Source organism: Amblyomma mixtum, chromosome 3, assembly GCF_055824585.1.
Source record: "Amblyomma mixtum isolate Tamu chromosome 3, ASM5582458v1, whole genome shotgun sequence".
Taxonomy (NCBI): Eukaryota; Metazoa; Arthropoda; class Arachnida; order Ixodida; family Ixodidae; genus Amblyomma; species Amblyomma mixtum.
Genome location: NC_143014.1, coordinates 405,025,083 through 405,047,813, shown reverse-complemented (window position 1 = coordinate 405,047,813; position 22,731 = coordinate 405,025,083). Strand labels below are relative to the sequence as shown.

The following is a 22,731-nucleotide window of genomic DNA, read 5'->3' as shown; positions in this document are numbered from 1 at the left end:
CTGCCAAGGAGTCCATAGAACGCCATCGCCCATTCGGTTCTACGCCTCGCTCGTCGGTATATTGGTTTTTGAGGAAAGGAAATGTATCTGTCTCTCATTTGTCGGTGGACACCTAAACCTCGCCGGAAGGGAATGGAGGAGGATGAGAGTGAGTGAAGACACCGTATTCACGCGCCTTTGTTCATTCCAAACCATGGAGCTGGCATGGCGCAGTGGATAGCATGCTCGTCTCTCACGCCGAAGACCGGGGTTCGATTCCTGAGCTCGACCAATTTCTTAATCGGTTTTATTTATTTATATGGCCTGACTAGTAAAGCTAATTAGGCTAATTGAGTAATTAATCAATTAACTAAGCTCAGTCCCACTTACTTGGAGCATCACTATACGATCCCTTCAATTGGTTGCATGGTTACTAGCCAAAGTACAATTGGCCCCGTTTGAAATTCGCGCACTGTGACGTCACGACCGTTTCCACCAATTGAAAAGCGTGACATTTTCTGTCGACAACTGCTGCTTACAACGATGAGACATTAAAGGCTTCCGCCTTAAAAGCTCAAAACATCGTTTGGGGTGTTCTACAAGAGTGAATGGATAATAAAAAAAACAAACCGCAAATACAAGACACATGTATTCCTGGAATACCCCTACTTCAGCCGCGCCCGGCGTGGTCGGGCGGCTGTTCTACCAGCTAACGTTTCCCAAAAGCTGCAGGGCTGATTAGTTCCGTCTCTTTGCGACTGGCGTGCAAAGCCTGGGCAGCGCTGGAAAAGTTTTACGCGAGAGGGGTGCTTCCTCCTGTCTAGGCTCCCTGCATGTCTCGTCTTTATCTGACCCTCGCGCGCTCTGCGGCGCCCTTGATGGTGGTGACGATGGCTTTTCAAGTCAGGCACAAAAGTTATTACTTTTCGCGCTTCAAAGCTTTAATGTTCAGTTAATGTACAGTAGATTCCAAACTGCAAGCAATTTTTTATGATTATCAAGGAGCTTTGTGCAATATTGGCGATTACAAAAAAGGCTTCGCAAGACGAGACAAGCCAGGAGCAGTACTTAACTTTTTGAAGCATCATGGTGACCCACGGCGATAACGTTTCTAGTTTCTGCGCATCTGACACAATCTGATTGGCAAAAAGTGGTGGCGACATACATGTGCAAATAAGTTTACATGAACAAGAGGGCAAAAAAAATTAGCTGCGTTCAACAAAACGCCATTTTTATTGCCGACGTTGTATTCTAATTTCGAAACACTGCTACCGAGGCTATACACTTCGCCCCTCGGGAAAAGTGAAGTGAGTTCCCCAAACTCACTTCTTGCCGAGTGCGTTCAGCAGCGAGTGTCACTAAAGTTCATCGTGTGACACGATGCGAATGACACTCAGGCGAGTGTCACTCGTTCACTCGTTGAAAATGACACTAAACTTGCTCGTCTGACAGGGGTTTAGTCGATCTGGTCTTCACGCGACTCCTGTGAGCTCTTGAGTGCCGCGGTGGCAACTCGGAGAAGTTACGCGCGGTCCTCAATTGTAAAAGCCCAACCTGCACTTTTTGCTTTGCGACACCACACAATTCGGTTTTCGTTGCACGGCGCCGCTTTTTGGAAGCTGCCCCAGCGGATCTGTTGCGCGCGCCTTCTGTTATCGCGGTGCCGTCACGTGTTAAGGCGGGGGTACCACGGCGGCCATCTTGGACAAGACGTTAGTTGAACCACCAGGGCGGCTCCACTTGTCCGTGGAAGCGAAAAAGCGCTCCTTCGAGACGGTCTGGTCCTCCTCTCTGCGTTACCTTGACCTCCTCTCCCTCGCGTTGTGGCAGAAGGAGGCGGTTAGTCACGGAGGGGGATAAACGCCATGACAATGACGACCGCGCTCGAACGTGTTTGGCACACGGGTACTGCTTCTTTCGTCCCTACCCACCCCTTGGCGGCCCTGCCGTGGTGCCTGGCGATTCTTTTTTAGGAGGCACTATTTCGAATGTGACCTTTTGCGGGGCTAGTTGATGTGACATTGTGTTCAGTTGGAGTCAGCGCCCGTCCTGTCCGTCTTTCTGTGTGTTTTGTGTAGAATTTAGCGCTGTTTTTACTTTCCTGAACACGAAGTCTCTATATCTGTGACATTTACAGAAATTATATTTTGTTTCCATTTTTTCCAGAGTTGTACACGTTGTTTTATAGTTATTCTTTTCTCACGACCCTGACAAATATTTTGATGACTAGCAGCGGCAGCCACGGCAACCAATATTACAAAATAAAGCTTCGTAGGTTCCACTGGCATCCATAACAAAGGGCCACAAGACATCTATGGGCTATGGCCTTCGTAAAACTATGGATGATGTCGAAATGGATGCAGCGGAATAGTAGATGACCTCTTGGTTTCAAAGGGTTGTTGCCATGCGTGTTGTCACAGCCTTTTCTGCGGTCAAAGGCGCGTGGCGCGTAGCTTGTGTGCTATTGATTCCCAGAGGATTCTGGTGTGGGCTAGTTGGTTCATGCTTAATAAACAGATTCACAAACAGCGCTATGGAACAAGGACAGAAGGAACACGAAAAACACAGGACGGGCGCTGACTACCAACTCTTTATTGCGTGAAAAACCAGCACAGATTTATACTATTTCCTGGACCACGTGATGCACTGTCAGCCACGGGACACAGCGAAGGAACGCTTCACACGTTTGGGGAGTCATCACACAGCTCGACAGAACTCATAAAACGTGCATGCACTATCAAAAAATATAGCAATACCAAGCTAATGATAAAGGGACTAACAGATACAAAGATGTGCATGGACCAGCTACAGCCAATGACAACTGCAGCTCAGATAGGCAAGAAAATGAGTACTTCAAAGCAAAGCGGAATCTTTGGGCTACGTAAAAAACATTCAAGAGAGCGAGAAGGCGTAAAAGCATGAGAAAAGCATGAGCAAAATGGCGATGAAAAAAGTAAAAGTTGCTAGGCAATAGGCATCGCTTCTTCCGATGGTAAACCGGAAGAAGCGGGCGACCTGCTCAGTAAAACATTCCCGTCAGTACACCGAATGTCGATCCGCAGTTGTCTACCAGATTCCCCTCACTTGTGGAAAAGTATACATCGGCCAGACCGGACGCTGCTTCAATGACAGAGCAAGCGAACACTTCCTGAACGTAAAAAACAAGTCTGGGAGCCACATGGCACTACATTGTAACCAACCCCGTCACGATTGTCGACCTATGTTTTCAGACACCAAGTTTCTGGCGACCGCAAGGAGTAGAATAGAAAGGGAGATTATTGAAGGTTTTTTGATTGAAAAGGCTGGGGACGAGTGCATCAGCAGCTCATCTGTCTGTTTACAGGAGAAAGAAAGGTCCTTTCTTGAACGGACGCGATTCTTGCGTTTTAACTGCTAGACATCCTGACAAACGGTTTTTCCTGCATCTCTCCTTATAGTGTTTTATTTTGCGTTGTTTTGTTTGTTGACCTTATGCGGAACTTGGCTCCTCTGTCTTTTAAAGACTTTTAGTTGTTTTACCGTCTTCATTGCTTGGCCGGTGGTGGTTCATGTTGTTGTTCTTTCTTTTAGTTTCCCTTTTTAACGATTGTTACTTTTACCGTGTTAATTGTTGGTGTCGGTTTCTTGTTTTCGCTTTTAGCCTGCTGACTGTGCCTATTGCCTAGCAACTTTTACTTTTTTCATCGCCATTTTGCTCATGCTTTTCTCATGCTTTTACGCCTTCTCGCTCTCTTGAATGTTTTTTACGTAGCCCAAAGATTCCGCTTTGCTTTGAAGTACTCATTTTCTTGCCTATCTGAGCTGCAGTTGTCATTGGCTGTAGCTGGTCCATGCACATCTTTGTATCTGTTAGTCCCTTTATCATTAGCTTGGTATTGCTATAGTTTTTGATAGTGCATGCACGTTTTATGAGTTCTGTCGAGCTGTGTGATGACTCCCCAAACGTGTGAAGCGTTCCTTCGCTGTGTCCCGTGGCTGACAGTGCATCACGTGGTCCAGGAAATAGTATAAATCTGTGCTGGTTTTTCACGCAATAAAGAGTTGGTAGTCAGCGCCCGTCCTGTGTTTTTCGTGTTCCTTCTGTCCTTGTTCCGTAGCGCTGTTTGTGAATCTGTTTATTATTGATTCCCGTTCACCATACAAACGTTTATTTCGCAATTCCAGGAAAAACACCAGCAGTGAAACATCAACCCGAGATTTCGAAGCATGGCGAGTGTTTTTATTTTTTACTCACACACTGCCAGTGCTATGTAGAATTCTAAGAGACAGCTGATATGGTAACAGTAAATAAGAGAAAATGGGCAGAATAAGGCATATCAGAATGGTACAAACATATTGCGTTCAAGTCGTTGGGTCAGTAGCTGCGGAGAGGTAGTCTGTGACGTTGAGATACGTTGCAAGTAATGCTGATTTTCTTTTTTTCCGCCCGCGCATCCGTGTATGATAACAAAAATCCCGAAAGCGCTTAGGGCCGCAGCCGGCAACATTCTTTTCGTTCACTTTTTATTGTCAAATAAACTACTACCACCACCAAGGTTCGAAAAACGAAAAGGAAACACTGGCTGCGAAACTTCCACTAGAGACTGCGGGACATAGCTGGCAAGAGCTAATAAGTACTCATTACAATCGCGTCAGGTTTCTCCCTACTGTGGCCTTAGCATAGCATTTCCATCCATTCATTGGAACTGCATTTTGTTGCCACACGAGGCAACGTTCCTGCTTTTGTGATATCGTTTTGTCATATCGGCGAGTGTGTAGTCTCAGCAGCCGTGCTCCGCTGTAAATAAAGTTTTATTTTTTATTCTGGTTCTTAGTGCGAACTTTTTTTTGGTAATGAGCAACTAAATATAATGTACATACCTGAATAGAGCTACTCTCGCTCTGCCAGTGACGACGACCCCTTTCCGCGATAGCTCTAACGATTCCGCAGGTTTCGTGTGTGCAATTTCCGCAACCGTCGAACGCGAATTCACGTTTTGGGGAATGCAAATGGCCAACAAATGAAGTTTTCACAACGGTGACCTAATATCGACTATTTTCACAGTGCAGGATGCACATGCAATGAAAGGAAAGCTCTGGTCGGACCCAGACTGCCGCGCTCTTGGGCAGCCAGCAGCAGTCACCGGCGTCGCTTGTGGATTAGGAATAAGGACGTTTTATTTCGCCATCGAACGTACTTCAGGATAAAGCGATTCAAAATTGAATATCACATCGGAGAAAGCAGGGACAATTAGAAGCGTCGGTCCTACGCGATGTCAGCAATCCGGCCACCGAATGTTTCCGAGGCGCGCGATCACATCGGTGGTTTCTACAAAGTTGTCGCGCTGCATAAACAAGCAAAGGAACAACAGGTACACAAATAGGATTAATAAAACAAAAGCGTAGCTCTCGTTTTACCTCACGCGAACAAACATAGCTGTTTGCATACAGCGCTGTAAAAAGGAGTACTGGTGTGCAGTCGCCCTGTGTTATTGGCGGAGCGAAGGGATGGCGACGTCAGTGCGGGCCGTGTTCGTGACTCGAAGGCATTCCAAAATCTCGAATGCCTTCGCGGAGCTCCATTGACTTGATAGTATGTCAGCCAAATGCCATTGAATAGTTCGTGCAGCTGCACAAGGCGACATCCGACTCGAATGACACTCGGTTGGAAGGTATTTGAAACGCCCGTGTAGCAGAGATATTGCTAATCTCAGGCTCGTGATGCTTTCTTAGATAACAGCATGCGATCAGACGCGAAAGCAATTACATCTGCTATGACATATTTTGCAAGTATTTGCGAAAACAAACTAATTTTCACAATGTGCTGCAGCACCGATCGTCACTACCTGCAAAACCCATCGTCACTATCATCATTTCCAAATAGCACCTCTTTTTGCCATGTGACAACGCAATGAAAGTGCCATTCGTTCATGGGGAGTGCGCTTCGTGAAAGTATCACTAAAGTTGCCGTGTGACAGGGGTATAAATCCCCCCACGCACGCGCACAAACACATTCAAACACGGAAAATGGTATGGTTTCAAAAATATCTTTGCCGTGTACGATCATACACAGTAAACCATTTTTGAAAAGTCACTAAATTGCGTTTGAAAACTATCAAAATGTAGCAGTTACAACTCAAACATGATGCCACTTCATTTTCAGAAATTATAACTTTTTATCGTCACGTGTATACAAGTAGGCTGGACGAAGTTCCTACGGTAAACTCAGATTTCTAGATTTCCTGCAGCGCATACAGACCCCCCACCCCGGCGGCGCAACATGTAGGCTCTCAGCCCTGATTTCTCTTCACTGCTGCCGAAAAAAAAAAAATCGACTACACGTCTTTCCGGGTGGACGGTCGCTTTTAGATAATGGGACTCTGTCAGCTAGGGGGATAGGGGAAATGAACAATAACGCCCCTGCACACTGCTTTGTTTTCTTTCTCCACATGGACTCAACAAACGCACTCGCGCAAGGCCTCGCGTATTTGTGTGTGTGTAGCTATTTTCGTCTTGTTATATGTCCGCAGCTGTATCCATGAGCAGGCAGAGAAAAAAAAAAGCTGCTGTGTTGGTACTATCATGTCAGCAGTTCGGATACTCGAGCCAGTACTAACGGCTTACTGTATTGCATTATGCCAAGTTTTCGATTAGCGTACCCTCCTAGCGGCCGCCAGGAACACGTTTTATGTTAGTGGTCCAACAGCGATACCAGACACTCACAGAGAAAAAGACGACGTACAAGGAGGCTCCTTCTGTGTGTCTCATCTTATTCTGTGTCAGTGTCTGGCAGGGCTGTTGTCCACTCAATCCCTATGTATCAACTCCAAGTAGCCCAATCTGCCGTTCTTCAGAAACGCGTTTGCAGGGTTGCCTGAACGCCCTTGAATGTTTTCTGCGAAAATGCATTTATAATTGTGGGTGCAGGTGGTCTCCAGAGCAGTAACGGGCAGTGCTGGCTTCAATAGGCAGAAATGAAAGGGGTGAGTCATCTGTGGACACGCCTTCCCCGGTGCACTTTACAAGGCTACGCTGGCGAACCTGACCGCGTCTTGTCGCTCGAGTCTGTTGACTGTCAGGACCACGCATGTAACTGCGAGCGCATAAAGGCTACTGGCAGTGTACGTTCCCCCCACCCCCCGCAGTTGTTGACGGAGCAAGCGTCGTTCCTGGAAAGAAACGCGGAACGCACCGCTTCACCACGACGGTGAGAGCAAGGGTTGGGTGCCGCGCTAAAGATTTTTATTACAAACCCCACTGCGCCCAGGGCGGGTGCGCCCTGACAAGTTGTACCCACTCCCCGCAGCAGAGGCACACAGGTCTGTCTCCTCTTTCTAGCCTGGCCTTGGCTGCAGAAGAACCTTGGATTGGAACGGCCGCATGTCAATCGCCTTCGCAAAACATCAGCTTCGCAGAACTGTGAAACCCCCTCCCTATTGTAAACAGCGTGACGTCAAAAAGTTGTGGCCCGGTTGGCAGAACTGACAACTTTTGGTTCTGAGCCGGTGTTGTTGGTCCCGAGGGCTCCTTCGCCGCCTTTTTACCCCGATTCGAGACGCCTCGCCGGCCCTCACAGGATAGAAGAGGGGAAACGCTTGCGCTGAATGACTTAGGCCGGGTGGCAGGAGCGCGCTCCGGGCGCCAGTGTATCCGGCCGGTGCCTCATAATAGACCTCTCCCTGATGTAAACAGTGTGACGTCAAAAAGGTGTGCCCCGATGGGCAAAATCGTCGAATTTCGGTTCTGAACCGGTTTTTCAGGTGCCGAGCACTCCCCCACCAGCTTTGTTCCCTGATTCGAAACGCCTGGCAGCCTTCTTCTCCCAGTGTGAGCCTTCTCGGTACGGCGCATGTTTTGCCCTTCGGACCAGAAGCACGTGCGTTGATGACGTGTGTCTTGAAGGAAGCCAGTTTTCTTTGCACGTGTTGGCCTGCCTGCAAATCTGTATGCGCAGTCGCGTTTTTTTTCTTTTTCAGGTGAGAAAAATGTAGAGCCTAAGATGTGTGTCCCAGAAAATAGTGAAAACATTTTTTTTTCTGTCAACTTGAAGGAGCGAAAATTGCTAATTGATCACGTGCACTCAGTGGAGCAGATTGTCAATGAAAACTACCTCCATGGGGAAGTGACAGAAAGTGTGTGTCCTGAGTGAATCAACTTGAAATTCGAGGCCAATACAATGGGGTTTTGTTACGTTTTGCGCTAATAATAATAAACACAATCTTTATGCGAACATAAAGTGCCTCTAAACAGATATGCGAAGCTGAAGAGATTACCGCGCATGCGGGAACACTTTATTTGCAGAGCCATCGCTATATGTGCTCATTCATGTGCAAGCAAACATTTTGACTTAGAAGTTACATTCAGCCAGAGCAATGCCTACTCCCGTAATATCTTAGAATGTCATGAAATATTGAGGAAAATAGATGTGTGTGTAAATGATGGCAGATTTTTTTCACGTTTCATGACCATGCACACAAAAGCAACCGCTGTGGCAAATGCTATTTCAAGGCCGGAATGCGAAGACAATGCAAGCATGCTGCTGCTGTATGCTTTTTTGTAAACAAGCATGAGGAACCGCCCTGAGCAAGAGGCTGAAGCGTTCGTCAGATCTGGTAAAATGTAGAGTTCCGGACCCTTCCAATTAGGGTTTTTTCATAACCACGCTAATGAAAATCTGGTCGTAAATGTTTATCAGGTAGACGAGCACCATTTTGAAAATATTTATGGTCTTTCTTCTAATTTGTGAATACGGATCGACACTAACGTCATATTATGTTCCCCGCTTTGTAAACCAGGTCAAAAAACAATTCGCGATGTAAAACCTGCTTCCCACATAACCTTGCTGAATTATCCTGAAGTCCTTGATGGTTTTGCTGAGAGAGCTTCGAAATCTGCTGAAAAATAGCTCTTAGACAAAATGTTTTCACCAATGTCATCCACAGACCACCCAGCCAAAGGACTTCATAGCGGTTTCCAATAAATTTCACCAGAAGCTCTCGGCCCCTCGTGTTCACGGAACTATCCTGAGTAGTAGTAGTAAGTGGCTTTTATTGTAAATGAAAAAGAAGGTAAAAGGATTCTTGCCAGCGCCGGCATCTGCTATCATGTCTACAAGCACCTGAGCTGGGGCTGGGGGATGGAAATGGAAAGCGAGATGACAGTGAAGGGGAAAACAAAGGGTAGAGAGAGAGCGAAAACCTTCCCTCCTGCTTGTATTTCCATTACGCGAGGCGATACAGCCAGTGGGAAGGACCGCGAAAGTTGCCGGCGACCTGACACGTGAGGCGCGCACTTCGGGAGAGGGCGACCGCGCTCTCTCTCTCTCACACACACATACACTACGCTCGCCCGCTCCGCAAGCTCCCCTCTCACTCGCATACACCAAGCTGCCCCGCACGCCCGCAGCACAATTTTCTCCATTCTTGACCGGAGCGGAATTCCAGCCATGACTAACAATGAGGGACACCACCGCTTTTGAGCACCCGCGAGCAGATTGGCACTTGCGCTGGCACGTGGCAAGTGCCAGCGGTGCGAGCAGCAAGCCCACCATAGCAGACTTCCATATTTATGCAACTCACCTACTCCTATCTAGACACTACACGCGCAATCGTGCAGCGCCATGCGCAGCAAATGTCGCTGTACTATTGTGGAGCAGCTCTTCCGGAAACCGCCATTTACAAGAGCTAGTTTTGAATCATAATACCCTGTAGCCGAGACTGACAACTGATTGCATTTCTAACGATTTCGGTATCCGTGGTTTGCACACCGCTGAGGGAAAGTACTGGTATTTCATGCAGTGCAAACAATGGCAAGAGATGCTGGCATTGTTTTTGCTGCATTGCGCGCATGCATATCACCAGCTACGCTCCCATATACCTTTCAAGAATGTTATCCGTGCATTCTTTTTTTCTTGCAGTGTGTGAGTGACATATAATTTTGGGGGCATGCTTTGCCACTACAATGCTAGTGAAATCGCACTGTCCACACATGCACTTCGCCACTGGTAGAGGCAGAAGCAGAAGGCTTCATTCACTTCCATTGATGTGCATTTTCAAAAGACAAACGCATGTTCCTTATAAAAACAGGACCATTTTATTGCAACATCTGCTAAGCACGTTCAGATGCCTTGCACAACTCCCCCACACATCATGGTGGCAGCCTGCAAGCAAACAAGACCATACCAATGTCATATGTGAGTCTATTTTCAGGAAGTGACAGGAAATGTCAGTGCTCAAAAGTGGGTATTAGCTTGTTCTTTACTGCTCAACCATTGCAGTTACTTTCCATTGACTTAGTGTTTCAGTAACACACAAACACATATGCTTACACCTCCCGTCATACAAAAATGTGAGGGCAGTAACGGAAAAGGAAAGAAAATATGTGCATAAACATAGCAAGTGGACTGAAAAGTCCTTACATACATCTAAGTAATTTGCTGCCACTGTAACAATGAGAGCAGATATGTTAGGATAAAAGCCTGCTGAGCACGATAGAAACATATTCTGCTTATGCCATACAGGGTGATACAAAGCTGCTGGAACAATGATACACTGCTTGTTTTGATGTCACCAGCAGTTCACGAAGAAAAAGCTTACCAGCAGAAGGCTGTATCCATTACACACAAGCAGAAAAATGTGAGCTGTGAGGTTGAATATCCCTTGAAAGTGTATATTGATACTGTGCTTCCAAGAAAAGTGAACGCCACAAGCGGGCTAGTAGCAAAAGAAAAGACGCAGCTATAGAACAGAAGAAAGGAGCAGGCATAAGAAGTACAGCATGTCCAACTAAGCTATACTTGGGAAAAAGAAACAACTCAACAGTGACGTTGCAACGGACATATAAAAGCCCCACATTTTTGAAAATATAAAGCGGAAAGAAATGAAAACACACTGTTTCATGTTACATATAGCAGGGATCTCAACGGTTACATTTGAAAATCAATTACAAGCATATTTAGAGTGCATTCATCCACAAATGTGCTTCAGCGCCTTTTCAGCTAAGGAAAACACCCAACTCAACGAGGGCTGTGTAGCTTTCAAGCATTTGTATGAAACAAGTGATAAGTTTATAGCAAAAATACCCTCTATAATGATTTTATCTCACATATACTCACCTACGAGGCCATAACAGGAGGGCGGAAAGAAAAACTATATTGTTGCAAAAGAGCAAACGACTAGGCGCCTTACGAAATGTCACAGTGCCGTGACACTGGTAATCTTGCACACGCGTTCATGAAAAACCGCACTCGATAACACACACTACGAGGTAGCTCACGCACGCGACACAGGTACAGTTGGGACTTCAATGCACATACTAATAACAAAATTGCGGTCCGAATGGCTCACCTGCGTTTGTCCCTGACATCAGCCATGCGCGTACGAAGCTTTGTGATCGTCGACCTTTTGCGTTGAAGGTATCGCCGCCGATTCCCCATTTGACACTTTTACACGCAAAAAAACTGGCAAGATAACGTGATAAAAAACGGCGCTGCACATAAATACAAAAGCACAGTAAAAAAAAACACCAACAAGCAAAACAGCACGATACACCGATGACAGCCTGCGGAGCAGCCGAAGAAGCGACCGAAAGGCAGGAGGACAGGCTTCAGCGTAGTCAGTCGACCGTACCGGTACAGAGTACCGGGGCGAGAGTTGCGGGCGTCACACACACAGGGGAGGCGCTGCGCACACGTTTCAGTAAACCCCAATAGTTACTGTCTCGTACGTCTTGCTTCAAAATGTTTGACAGCGCCACTGTCGTTGACCGGCGGAACTCCATTGTTGAGTCAAAACGCCCGCGAGATTCAAATGCAGCAGCCCCGTCGACCAACAAACGGGGCGAGTGCGAGCTAACATGAGTCGTTTATCATACCCAAATTTACATCACTGGTAGTTTAAGACCAGGGACTTCAGTTCCTGTCAAAAAAGCCTGGAAAATAACAGTGATCTTTCGCGCTGGATGTATTTTGCGGAGGTTACGGCGCACCAAAAAATAGCGCAATTGAATGGCGCAGTAATACCGTTCTGTTTGTCATAGCGAAATTCGGACTTAAGCAGGTCCTTGAATATTTCCTAAATATTTCGCGTGCAAAATTTGTTCCCTATACGACGTTTACTTCCTTCTAAAGCTCAGATCAAAAAAGCGCAGTTTCTAGGTTACGACCAAATTTGAACAATGAAAACTAAAAAATTATGACATGTAGCTCAATGAAATTTTCAAGAATTAACAACATGGGTACTATCTACAATCCTGCTAAATATGTTTGTGATTTATGAACTGGACTAGGAGTTATTAATGCGCCATTCTTTTAAATTTCACACTTTTTTATGGCACCAGTTCTAAATAACCACCCAATATAACTCAATAAATTGCCTGTAAGGTCCTCGAGTCACACTTAATCTAAAAGCTGCAGAAGCAGTTTTCTTTTCGGAGCAGTAGTTTTCGTCAACAGCAAATCCAACGCAGGCAAGTCGAGCAAAAATATCGTTTTATGCCCCTCGCTCTTTTGCTCACTGCTATCATACTAACGTGAATAGCTTTTAGCGACACATACCATCGCAAAGAAGATACAATTATCTTTACAATGCGCTCAATATCATTTTTCTAGCGCAAACGGATGAGCCACACCGCTCACACAAACATGACGAAAAACGGCTGCTGACCGCCGCTAGCGTGGTACCGCCGCCTTAAGCTGCCGGCCCACGGCGCAGCGTCAAAAGCTGACTCAGTAATTCCCGGAGGCTCGTAGTAGCAGTAGTGGATTTTATTTTGCATTGAATATGGAAGGTAAAAGAATTTTTTCTACCCCGGCATCTGCTATCGCTGCTGGAAGCACCTGAGCTGGGGCAGCGGAAATAAAGGATAGCAGGCAGTGTGTAGAAGTGAAAAGAAACAGGGGAGGGGATAGTAGAAAGGACAGAGGGAGAAGTACACTGATAGTAATTGTTTACATATATACATGATAAATATAAATATATACAGGTCGCACGCGCGGGAAGGTCTGGTAGAACACACGGAGACTCGTCGCGTGCGGAATTTTCCTCGCATAGCAAAACCACCTGAGTCCTGCTGTCAGTGCTAGGTGACAACCTCTCTAAAAAATCGGACGCCTCAGCGATTCTGTCTGTGCTTAGTTCGTTACACCCCTGTCACACGGGCGTTTCGAAGGCCCTCGAACCGATAGTCTATCGCCTCAAAGGCGATCGAGCGCTGCTACACGGGCGGTCTGGATAGCCATCGAGTCAATAGTATATCGAGCCAACGGAGCAACGCGGAACTCTATCGAGGTTTAGAGGGCCTTTGAGCATTGCCCAGTGTTGCTAGCATTGCTTCGAACGACAAACATGGCGGCGCCCTTCAAAGCCGGACCCCTCGCTTCGGACTGAATTCTCGTTGTTGCTTCCTTTTTCAGTCTGTTCACTGGTCATAAGTGGGGCACCGGTCTTTCGCTTTGTCTCGCCTTGCCTAAAAGAAAAGGTATAAGTGATAAATTTGCTTTATTTTGTATTTAGAGTGACCATTCTGCCGCTGCTAGGCTTACGAGGACAGCCCGTTTGTTGGCAGCAATAGTTCCCGTCCTGACAACCAGATGGCACCACTATAGGCTGTGTTTATTTTTGCTAAATGAACAAAATGAGCAAAAAAAAAGCTAAATGAGCACCTTGCCACACTCACCACTCCCTCCTCCACCACCCAGGTCGCCCCTTTGGCTGATCTTCTCGAAACCACCACACAGGCACACCACACTCGCTTGGTTCAGCTAGAGACATCGGTTCTGCAGATTCTTACCACCCTCCAAACACAATCCAAACAATTAGAATCCTTCACTTCTACGCTCCAATCCCTGCATGAGTCACTGCCCCCGGCCAAAAAGAAGGAACGCGTACCCTCACGAAGTTCTACCTCTACGCTATCATAATGGCTTTTGGCGAGGAGCTCGAGATTGTGCAGTGGAACTGCCGAAATCTGTGCCATAATAAGACCCCCCTCCACCGGTATCTACTCGCCCGCCCCTCCCTGCCCCATTTTCTCCTTCTCCAGGAAACCCGGACGGCCCGCACTGTCCCAGGGTACCGCGCCTACCATGCCGCTACGGCCACACCACTTGCGTCTATTTATGTACGTAGCGACGTGCTCGTGGAGCCACTTGGTATCCCCTCCGTCCTTCTTAAATGGCTGTGGCTAGAGTTCCGTCCAGACGGAACTACAATTTGCGCTAGAGTTCCGTCTAGACGGAACTGCATGTAGCGATGGTGTTCCGTCCAGACGGAACTGTATCTTACACCATACAGTTCCGTCCAGCATTATCTGCCACAAGAGTTATGTCAAGACAGAATTAAAGCTGGCGTTAGGGATTGGGAAATCAGTTTGCTTGGATACTTTTGCATGTTTATTTAAAAAAGTGTCAATCCTGTTCCGCCTAATGTGTGACAGGATATTCTGCTGCATCATTTTATTTTCCAAGCAGTCAGTGTGAAATGGCAATAGAAAAAGTTTTGGCTTGGGTTTGTTGGTGCGTTTGCATAACGCTTGTTGACCGTTTGTGTACGTCTTTGTCTTTCTTGCGATACATTATCTTGCAGCACAAACAGCGACAGGGCTTCACATCACTTCGAGAAGAGTTTCTGCACTCTGCTTCTAACAGTGTCGTTTTACCGATCCTGCATGCTTGCACGGAAGTTATACCTTCGAGGATGTAACTAAACGCCGTACGCGGACATATATTTTGGTGCCGTATACATGCGTAGAGAGAACATCTGGATACAGCTTTGTCAACTGGTTATTACAGAGGCAAAGAAATGCTTTATGTGGGTAGAAATCACCCGTTTTGTATAGTATGGACAGTACGGACATTAGACAGCTTTAGTTTTACGTACGTAGAACCTTCACGCACGTAAACGTGAGCAATCTGCGTAGCGAACGCTCGTGTCGCTTTGTACAGTTTTAGCTACACGTAAGGGACGCAAATTGTGTAAATCTGCCATAGAACCTAAAAAAGCACAGATAAAGAAAATTAATTTTGTTTAGTCGAGCTGCTTGGAGCGGAGCCAGGCCATGCCACAGTGCCGGCGCTAAATACTTTCCCCCTTTTTTCTGACAAAAGTTGAGCGATTTCATTCCACCGAACTGTATGTTGAGTAAGAAAGAGAGTTGGGGTTTGCTGCCTCAGCGGCTAGCGCTGCCGAAGGAGAGGAAGAAGACAGAAGACGAAGCTGACGAAGCTCGGGTACGCGCTTGCGAACGCCGGCCTGCTGAGCAGCGCTGCTGGGACAAGGACTGTGGCCGTCCACACTAACTGTGCGAGTTTCCACATTACAGTTGCATGTTATCTTCAAAGGGATTACATTCCTTTACGTCCCGCAGCATATTTAAATCATTGCTTTTCGAGAAGCGAAGGCGCGCTGGTATCCCACACAGGCTGGCGACGTGTGCGCACGGAGTCAAAACGTGCACCGTTTTGCTTTTCCCGCTGACTGTGCGGAGGGTCTCGCGATATCCCGCGAGGTTTTGAGCTTCGCGTGGTCTCGCGAGACCGTCGGCACACTAGTTGCTATGACGACCACAAACGCTTCTCCGTCAGGCTTAGGAGCTGCTGAAACGGCTTTCTATGTGGAAAACAAAAGCTAGTTCTCACCTAAAACTTCATGCGAGAGCAAGAATGGACCAACTGAAGGCAAATACAGCAGTTTACAGCACGATACCACGTCGAGGGATTAGCGACGAAACTGTTATCGTTGTGAAGCGGGCGGGCAGGGCGCCGCCATCTTGCCAACGCCACGTACGCAAGCAACGTGAAGACCGCAACGCAAAGATCCGAATCTCACGTACGTCCGTGCGACCCACGCAGACACTTCACATTCTGCGCTTGCGCACTGGTGACCCGTAAGCGCTCTACTTACGTGAAGCTTCTACGTAAGTGAAACTAAAACTGTCTATTGTATGGACGGAACCCTAGCTGCAATAAATATTCCGTCTGGACGGAACTGCAGCAGCGGCAAATGTTCCGTCTGGACGGAACGCTAGACACTCCGTTCTTAAATATTTAGTTGGTGTGGTCTATTACCACCCTTCTTCCCGCGTCTCACTCGCCCTTTTGTCTTTCTACAACCCCCCTGTTACCTCCTTTTTATTTTCCGCCCTGGGCAAGTTCCTTCACTCTCTTCCTTCTAACTCCCATATCCTCTTTGGTGGCGACTTTAATGCCCCTCACACACTCTGGGGCTACCCTCAAACCCTTAAACCCGGCCGCCTCCTCCACTGTCTGGCCCAGGAACGCCACCTCACCCTTCTCAATACTCCTGGCTCCCCTACTCGAGCGGGCACTGCCTCACAGCGCCCCACGACACCCGATATCACTTTCTCTAGGGGTTCACTTTCATTTCACTGGCAAGTGACAGCCGAAACTCTTCTCAGTGACCACTATCTTGTCCACATTTCCACCTCTCTTTCCCACATCCCTCGATGTCATCCGGTCACTCATACTGACTGGCACGCCTTCCGCGCTAATCTCGCCTCTGACTCCTTTCAATCCTACGACGACTGGACGTCGCGCATCACTGCAGCGCTCACGTCCAGTAGCCGTCGTGTTCGCTCTTGTCACCCAGTCCCAGACCCAGATCCTCACCTACTCCGTTTATGGCGTCGCCGTAAACGTCTTCAACTCTCCTTCCGCTGCCAACCCCACAATGCCCAACTTTCTTCCCGGATCACTGCTCTGCGGGCCGAGATCGTCGCCCACTGCGCCTCACTCGAGCGCTCTCGTTGGAGTGCTTTTTGTGACCGTCTTGACTCTGCATTGCACTCGCGATCCACATGGTCTCTCTTCAAATCCCTCCTTGGCACTAAGCCTGCACTTGCTCCAACTCTAGCTAAAGCCCTCACTCAAGGAACTCCCTCCGATGTTTTTGATCAGCTCGCCTCTCTCTATCTCCCGCCCACTCTGGCACCCTCCTACCCGGTGTACTGCGGTGGACCTAACCCCGATCTGGACCAATCCTTCACTCTCCGGGAGCTCGAATCGGCTCTGGCTCCTAATGCTACACGCTCGGCTCCCGGTGAGGATGCCATTACATACACCACACTTCGCAACCTTCCTGACTGCGCCAAAGAATTCCTCCTTAAAACCTACAATGATGCATCGGACAGCGGCTGCCTGCCCAGCTCCTGGACCTCCTCCCTCATTTCTATGATTCCAAAGCCGCGCAAGCCTCCCTCTCTCTCTAACCTCCGCCCAATCTCCCTGACATCATGTGGTGGTAAGACTCTTGAGCGAATGGCCCTGACTCGCCTCTCTAATTTTCTCGAGACGAGGGAGTTCTTCCCTCATTCTCTCATCGGCTTCCGACGCCACGTCTGTGCACAGGACATGTTTCTGGTTCTCTAGCACACGTTTCTGTCACCTACCCCCACTCAAATTCACGCACTTGTGACCGTCGATGTTCGCAAGGCCTTCGACGGTGTTTGCCACGACCACATCCTTTCCCAACTCGCCTCCCTAGACTGTGGCTCCCGCATGTACTGTTATATCCGCTCATTCCTCTCTAAACGTGTCGCTCGCTTTCGAGTCGACACCTATCTGTCCGACCCCCACAACCTCACCCGAGGCACTCCTCACGGTGCTGTTCTCTCTCCTACCCTTTTCAATCTTGCTATGGCCCCTCTCGCCTCCCAGCTAGCTGAAATTCCCGACCTGCATCATATATTTTACGCCGATGACATCACTATCTGGTGTTCGTCTGGCTCTCCCGGTCACGTACAGGACACCCTGCAACGTGGCCTAGATCTCATCGACTCGTTTCTAACCACTGCTGGCCTCTCTCCTGCTCCTGAAAAATCCGAGCTCCTTCTCCTCAACCATTCCTCATACCAGCGCTCACACAACCAATTCGTCTCTCTCCACCTTTCTGGCTCTCCCATTCCTGTCGTCACGCGGTGCAAAGTTCTTGGCTTTCCTTTGCATGCAGCCAAGAACGTGCAAGCTCTCCACCGTGCTGTCACCACCTGCCACTCTGTAACTCACCTCCTGCGGCGCGTGGTCACTCGGCGCTCAGGTCTCCACGAGGCTCATGCGTGCCGAGTTGCCCACGCGCTGGCCCTCAACAAGGTCTTGTACTTTGCACCCTACGTTTCCTTCAATCAGACTCAACTTAACGCTCTTGAGACTGCCCTTTTGGGCCTCTACAAGGCAGCTCTCAACCTCCCTATCACTACCTCTACTGCAAAGATCTTTGCAACAGGCCTCTTTCATCCTCTCCGTTCTCTGCTCTCTCTCCATCATGACTCGCAGATTGCCCGGCTTTCCCTTACCCGTCAGGGTCAGTGGTTACTGACTCAAGCGGGTATCTCGCCCATTCCCTGCGCCCCGTTTACCTCTCCTATTCCCACCCCGGCTTGTGAGTCTATTCAGACTCACAAGCCGCTATACACCACATACAGAAACGCACCCTAACCCCTTTCTCTTCAACAGGAGGTCGAACGAGCGGTCTCCGCATTGCAGCCTTCCATCGTTTTCCTCCGCTGGGTCCCTGGGCATTCAGGGATTGACGGCAATGAGCTGGCTCATCAGCTCGCCCGTGACACACTTTTCCGGGCACCGTTGATCCCCTGGCCCAAGCCCTCGGAGGACGGTGGGAGACTCACCCTTCGCCGCACCATAAAAGAGGTCTACCTCGAGCTCCGCCTCGACAAACGCCTTTACCCTCCCCGTCATCCATCACTCACAGTGCCGGAGGCTCGCCTTCTTCGGCACGTTCAAATGAATGCAATCATCACCCCGTCTCGCCTCTTTCTCTATCGCTATCGATCGGACCCTTCCTGTCCCAACTGCCCCTGTATCTATGCGGACCTTGCCCATTGCCTCTTCTATTGCCCAGCTGCTCAGCAGTCGGGTTCCTACCCCCCACCTTCTTTATCCATCACCACCTGGCTCGACTGGCTTGGCGCTGAAGGGGAGGAAGAACAGCGACTTCTGGTCGCCCAGGCGGTCGACATGCTCGGCCTGTAAATTTTGGCCGAATAAACGTCTTCTACTACTACTATTTTTGCGTCTGTGCTAGCCTACGCTGAACTGAAAGCGGGAATGCGCTTGTGTTTAGCGTACGTAAACACGCATACGCTTGTGGTTCGTAGACAGCGTAAATTTATGCTCTTTTTCACTGTATCTGCGTACGCCGCGAGCGGCGACGTGGTGTGCAAAAGCGAGAAACAGCAGTGATGCGGCGGTTCCACCTCGCCCCGGCGTCAACAAATGAGAACAGGTCCTAGTTTTTGCGGCGAGCGAACCCGCTTCGCGCGCCGGATTTTTGGACAAGTGTGAACGCGCCTTATGACTGCAAAAAAAATTATATTTCAACATTTAGTTTGGTTTAGTAAAACTATTTTTGTTATTTGCGCGAAACCGAACGTAGCGATTGTGGCGCCACACGAGCTCGGTGTAAGACGCGAAACCGATATCAATGGCCATTGAGATTTGCCGTGTAGCAGCACCACAACTCCCTCGAGTTCGATAACAATTGAAAATCTCGATGGCCCTCGACTCGATGGCCATTGAAACTGGCCGTGTGACAGGGGTATTACTCCCTGGGCTCAGCTGGGCCGCGATCTCGGGGTCCTTGGAACGCGTCAGCTCGTGCACGGAGTGGCCGCCATAACTCAGGCCCCTCTTCTTTAGCTCGTCCTCCCAGCGGTTTGAAAAAAGGTAGGGGCACTGCTCCGACAAGGTCACTGACACCGCCGTTTCGGTATGCAGCACCCCAAACCGGCCCTCAATGGTGACGCACGCGACCGACAGACAGACACTGCCCTCCTGGGCCACCTGCCGGATCCACGCGTTTTCCCCAGTGAAATCTTTCGGTGAAACGAGCGAAGGGTGCATTACATTCATTGTGGCGGCGGAGTCGCGCAGGACGCGACACCGTCGCTCATTCAGTCATTTCGCGCATGTACGGCTCTAGTAGGCGCATATTTTACTCGTCGAGAGTAGTGAGCGAAAAAACCAGCCTAGTCCTTCGACAGCCACTCGCGATATGCCCTGGCTCGTTACAGCGGAAACAGACTGCCGATATTCTCGCCTCGAAGGCTTTAGCACGATCCTTCTCTTTTTTTTCTTTGTCCGCGTCATTTCTACCGACGGAGTCTTTTTCGCGGTTCTCCTCATCTGCCCCTTTCTCTATCCTCGGCGGGGCCGCTCTACTCTCGTTCCGCACTGGGCGCCTCCCGAACTCCCTTTAGGGCTTTGTTGCTGCCCATAAGCTTTCCTTTCCTGTTTCGCGCCTGACCTGGAACTCTTCTGCGAGTTCGGCGGCGCGCTCTAAGCTTTTCTTTTCGGGCCTGTCTCCCACCTAGAGCCGCGTTTCCTCATTTAGACAATTGTAAAATTGTTCTAGACAGATTTCTGCCACAACTTTGTCACGGTCCTCATAAACCTCGGCGCCATTGAGCCATTCGATCAGATTTGCCTTAAGATAGTAGGCAAAATCTGGGAATGACTCAGAGGGCCGCTTCCCCGTGGTTCTGAACGGTCGAAGGAAGGCGTCGTCTACCAGGCGGTACTTTTTCAGCAAGGTGGCTTTCACTTTACCGTAATCATCCGCCTCCGCCTTTTAGCCGAGCAAGCACGTCGGCAGCCTCACATGGCAGAACCGTCGAAAGGTGCTGAGGCCAAGTTGTGCGAAGAAATTTATGGTTTTCGCACGTGCGCTCAAAGTTTACAATGAACAGCCCGACATCTTCGCCCATTTGGAAAGGTGACAGAAGGTCTTTCATTTTGGGCGGCTTCGATGACTGACTGCTCACAGCAGAGGCCGTGCCGGCATTTGCTGCTTCTGCCTGAGCTGCAGCTAGCTTCACCTCAAGTCGCTTCCTTTCTAGCTCCACCTCATCTTTCCTCTTTTGTTCCTCTAACTCCTCTTTTCTTATTCGCTCCTGCAATTCCAATTCTTCTTGTCTTTTTCGTTCCTCCAATTCCTCTTTTCTTTTTCGTTCCTCCAATTCCTCTTTTCTTTTTTGTTCCTGTAACTCCTCTTTTCTTTTTATTTCCTCCCAGTGCTCCACTATCTCCTCGTCCTCAAAACCGAGGTCCTCTATCGCACTGGCAACCTGCAGTTTCTTCATTGTTTCCCCGCAATGAGTCCCTAATTCTCCAGATAAGGAGATCAGGTCCATCTTACGCAGCTTTCGCCAGTCCATGACTGCCCTTAAAGGTGCACTGAAGAGGATTCTGAACATGTCTTTTTGCCGCGGGAAGTCGATCCACACGTTCCTAGCATTCTTAGAAACAGTGACTTATTGCCCTGTGTGGCCGATTTCCCCAATTAAAACGAATTAACGTCCGGCTCCCGCCTTTTTTTTTTAATTCTGCCTCGTACAGTGGGCGGAGTCGACCAACGCGTGGAGCGCCTTTCACTCAGTCCCGTGGAGGCTTTGCTTTCGCTTTATTTTGTTTTTTAGGTTTCCATGAATAAATAGTTTCATTCGCAGATAATATAGCCACAAAATAAGCCCGAAGAAATAAAAATACGCGCGGACTATTTGCTACTACGGACTACTACGTATTACTCCGCCGATGGCAGAGCGGCAAGCCGCCACGGGACTGGGTGAAAGGATCTCCGCGCTTTGGTCGACTCCGCCCATCGTACGAGGCATAATTAAAAAAAAAAAAGGCGGGAGCCGGATGTTAATTCGATTTAATTGGGGAAATCGGCCACACAAGGCAGTAAATCGCAGTTTCTAAGAAAACTCGGAACGTGTAGATCGAGTTCACGCGGCAAAAAGACAAGTTCAGATTCTTCTTCAGTGCACCTTTAAGTGCTCGCTAATAATGTGATCGCTAGTCTCTTAAGGATGTTGGTGTGAAGCAAGGTTCAAATCCGAACAGGCTACTTCAACCAATGTGCACTACCAGGAAGAGCAGCACAAATTAAGACCTGACAATACTCAAGGAGAGAAGGCAATGCACTCACCAAAACCGGAGCCAGGACACCACGCAGACGATCTCACCGCTGCCAACCAGTTGTTGCGACCCGGGTAGCATGGCCGAACCTATGATGGGACGAGGAGGATGGGAGACTGGGTTAGGAAGAAGGCAAGGAAATCTTTATACAATTATTTATATTATTTACAAAAGAGCCACTGAGAGTGACTCTCAGTGGAAGGGAACTTCTTCACCAACTGGAGTCGACGGGAGTTAACAGGCGTCTCCCTCGGTCGCACTCAATGCCGAGTTAAATAGGGTTCGGATTCCCCAGATCCCTGACTGGGGAATAAGCTACGAAGAGCACTGTCCAAATCGGATGGACAGAAGTGGACGCTGGTGTTACCACCCACGGCAGGGGCGATGCTGGCTGTTCCGCTCTCGCAGCTCGGTCGATGGGAGGGGGTAAAGGATGCGTAATCAAACACGGCTGGAAATGAATCTCCCGCAGTCTACCAGCACGTGAACGAACGTGCTTCCCCGCCGGATGTCCAGATCGAACCAGCCAGAACACGAGACCTCTGTCGAGGACGCAGCCGTCCTCAATTAACAGCAACAGCTTGACTGTGCGTAGCACCACTCCGTCGTCCGGCGACCCGAGGGTAGACTCGGCTTGACTGGCGCCGCCACGTCGCCGCTGCTTCCGCTGCTGTTTGCCGCTCTCAATGCCCTCGTGAGCCCCCTTAGCATCTTCGGCCTTCGCCGCTGCTGCCGTGGTCACCTCCGCTCAAGGAAGTCCGCTGCCCTAATCCACTTAGGCTAAGAGGAGGGCATCACAAGCACTACACTGCACCGCCGCCGTC

At 48.9% G+C, this 22,731-nt stretch overlaps 1 pseudogene; it reads right to left on the bottom strand.

Moving 5' to 3' along the window:
* Positions 1-21,144, bottom strand: part of LOC149357465 (uncharacterized) — a 38,157-nt pseudogene extending 17,013 nt beyond the window's left edge.
* Positions 21,145-22,731: the final 1,587 nt, after the last annotated feature.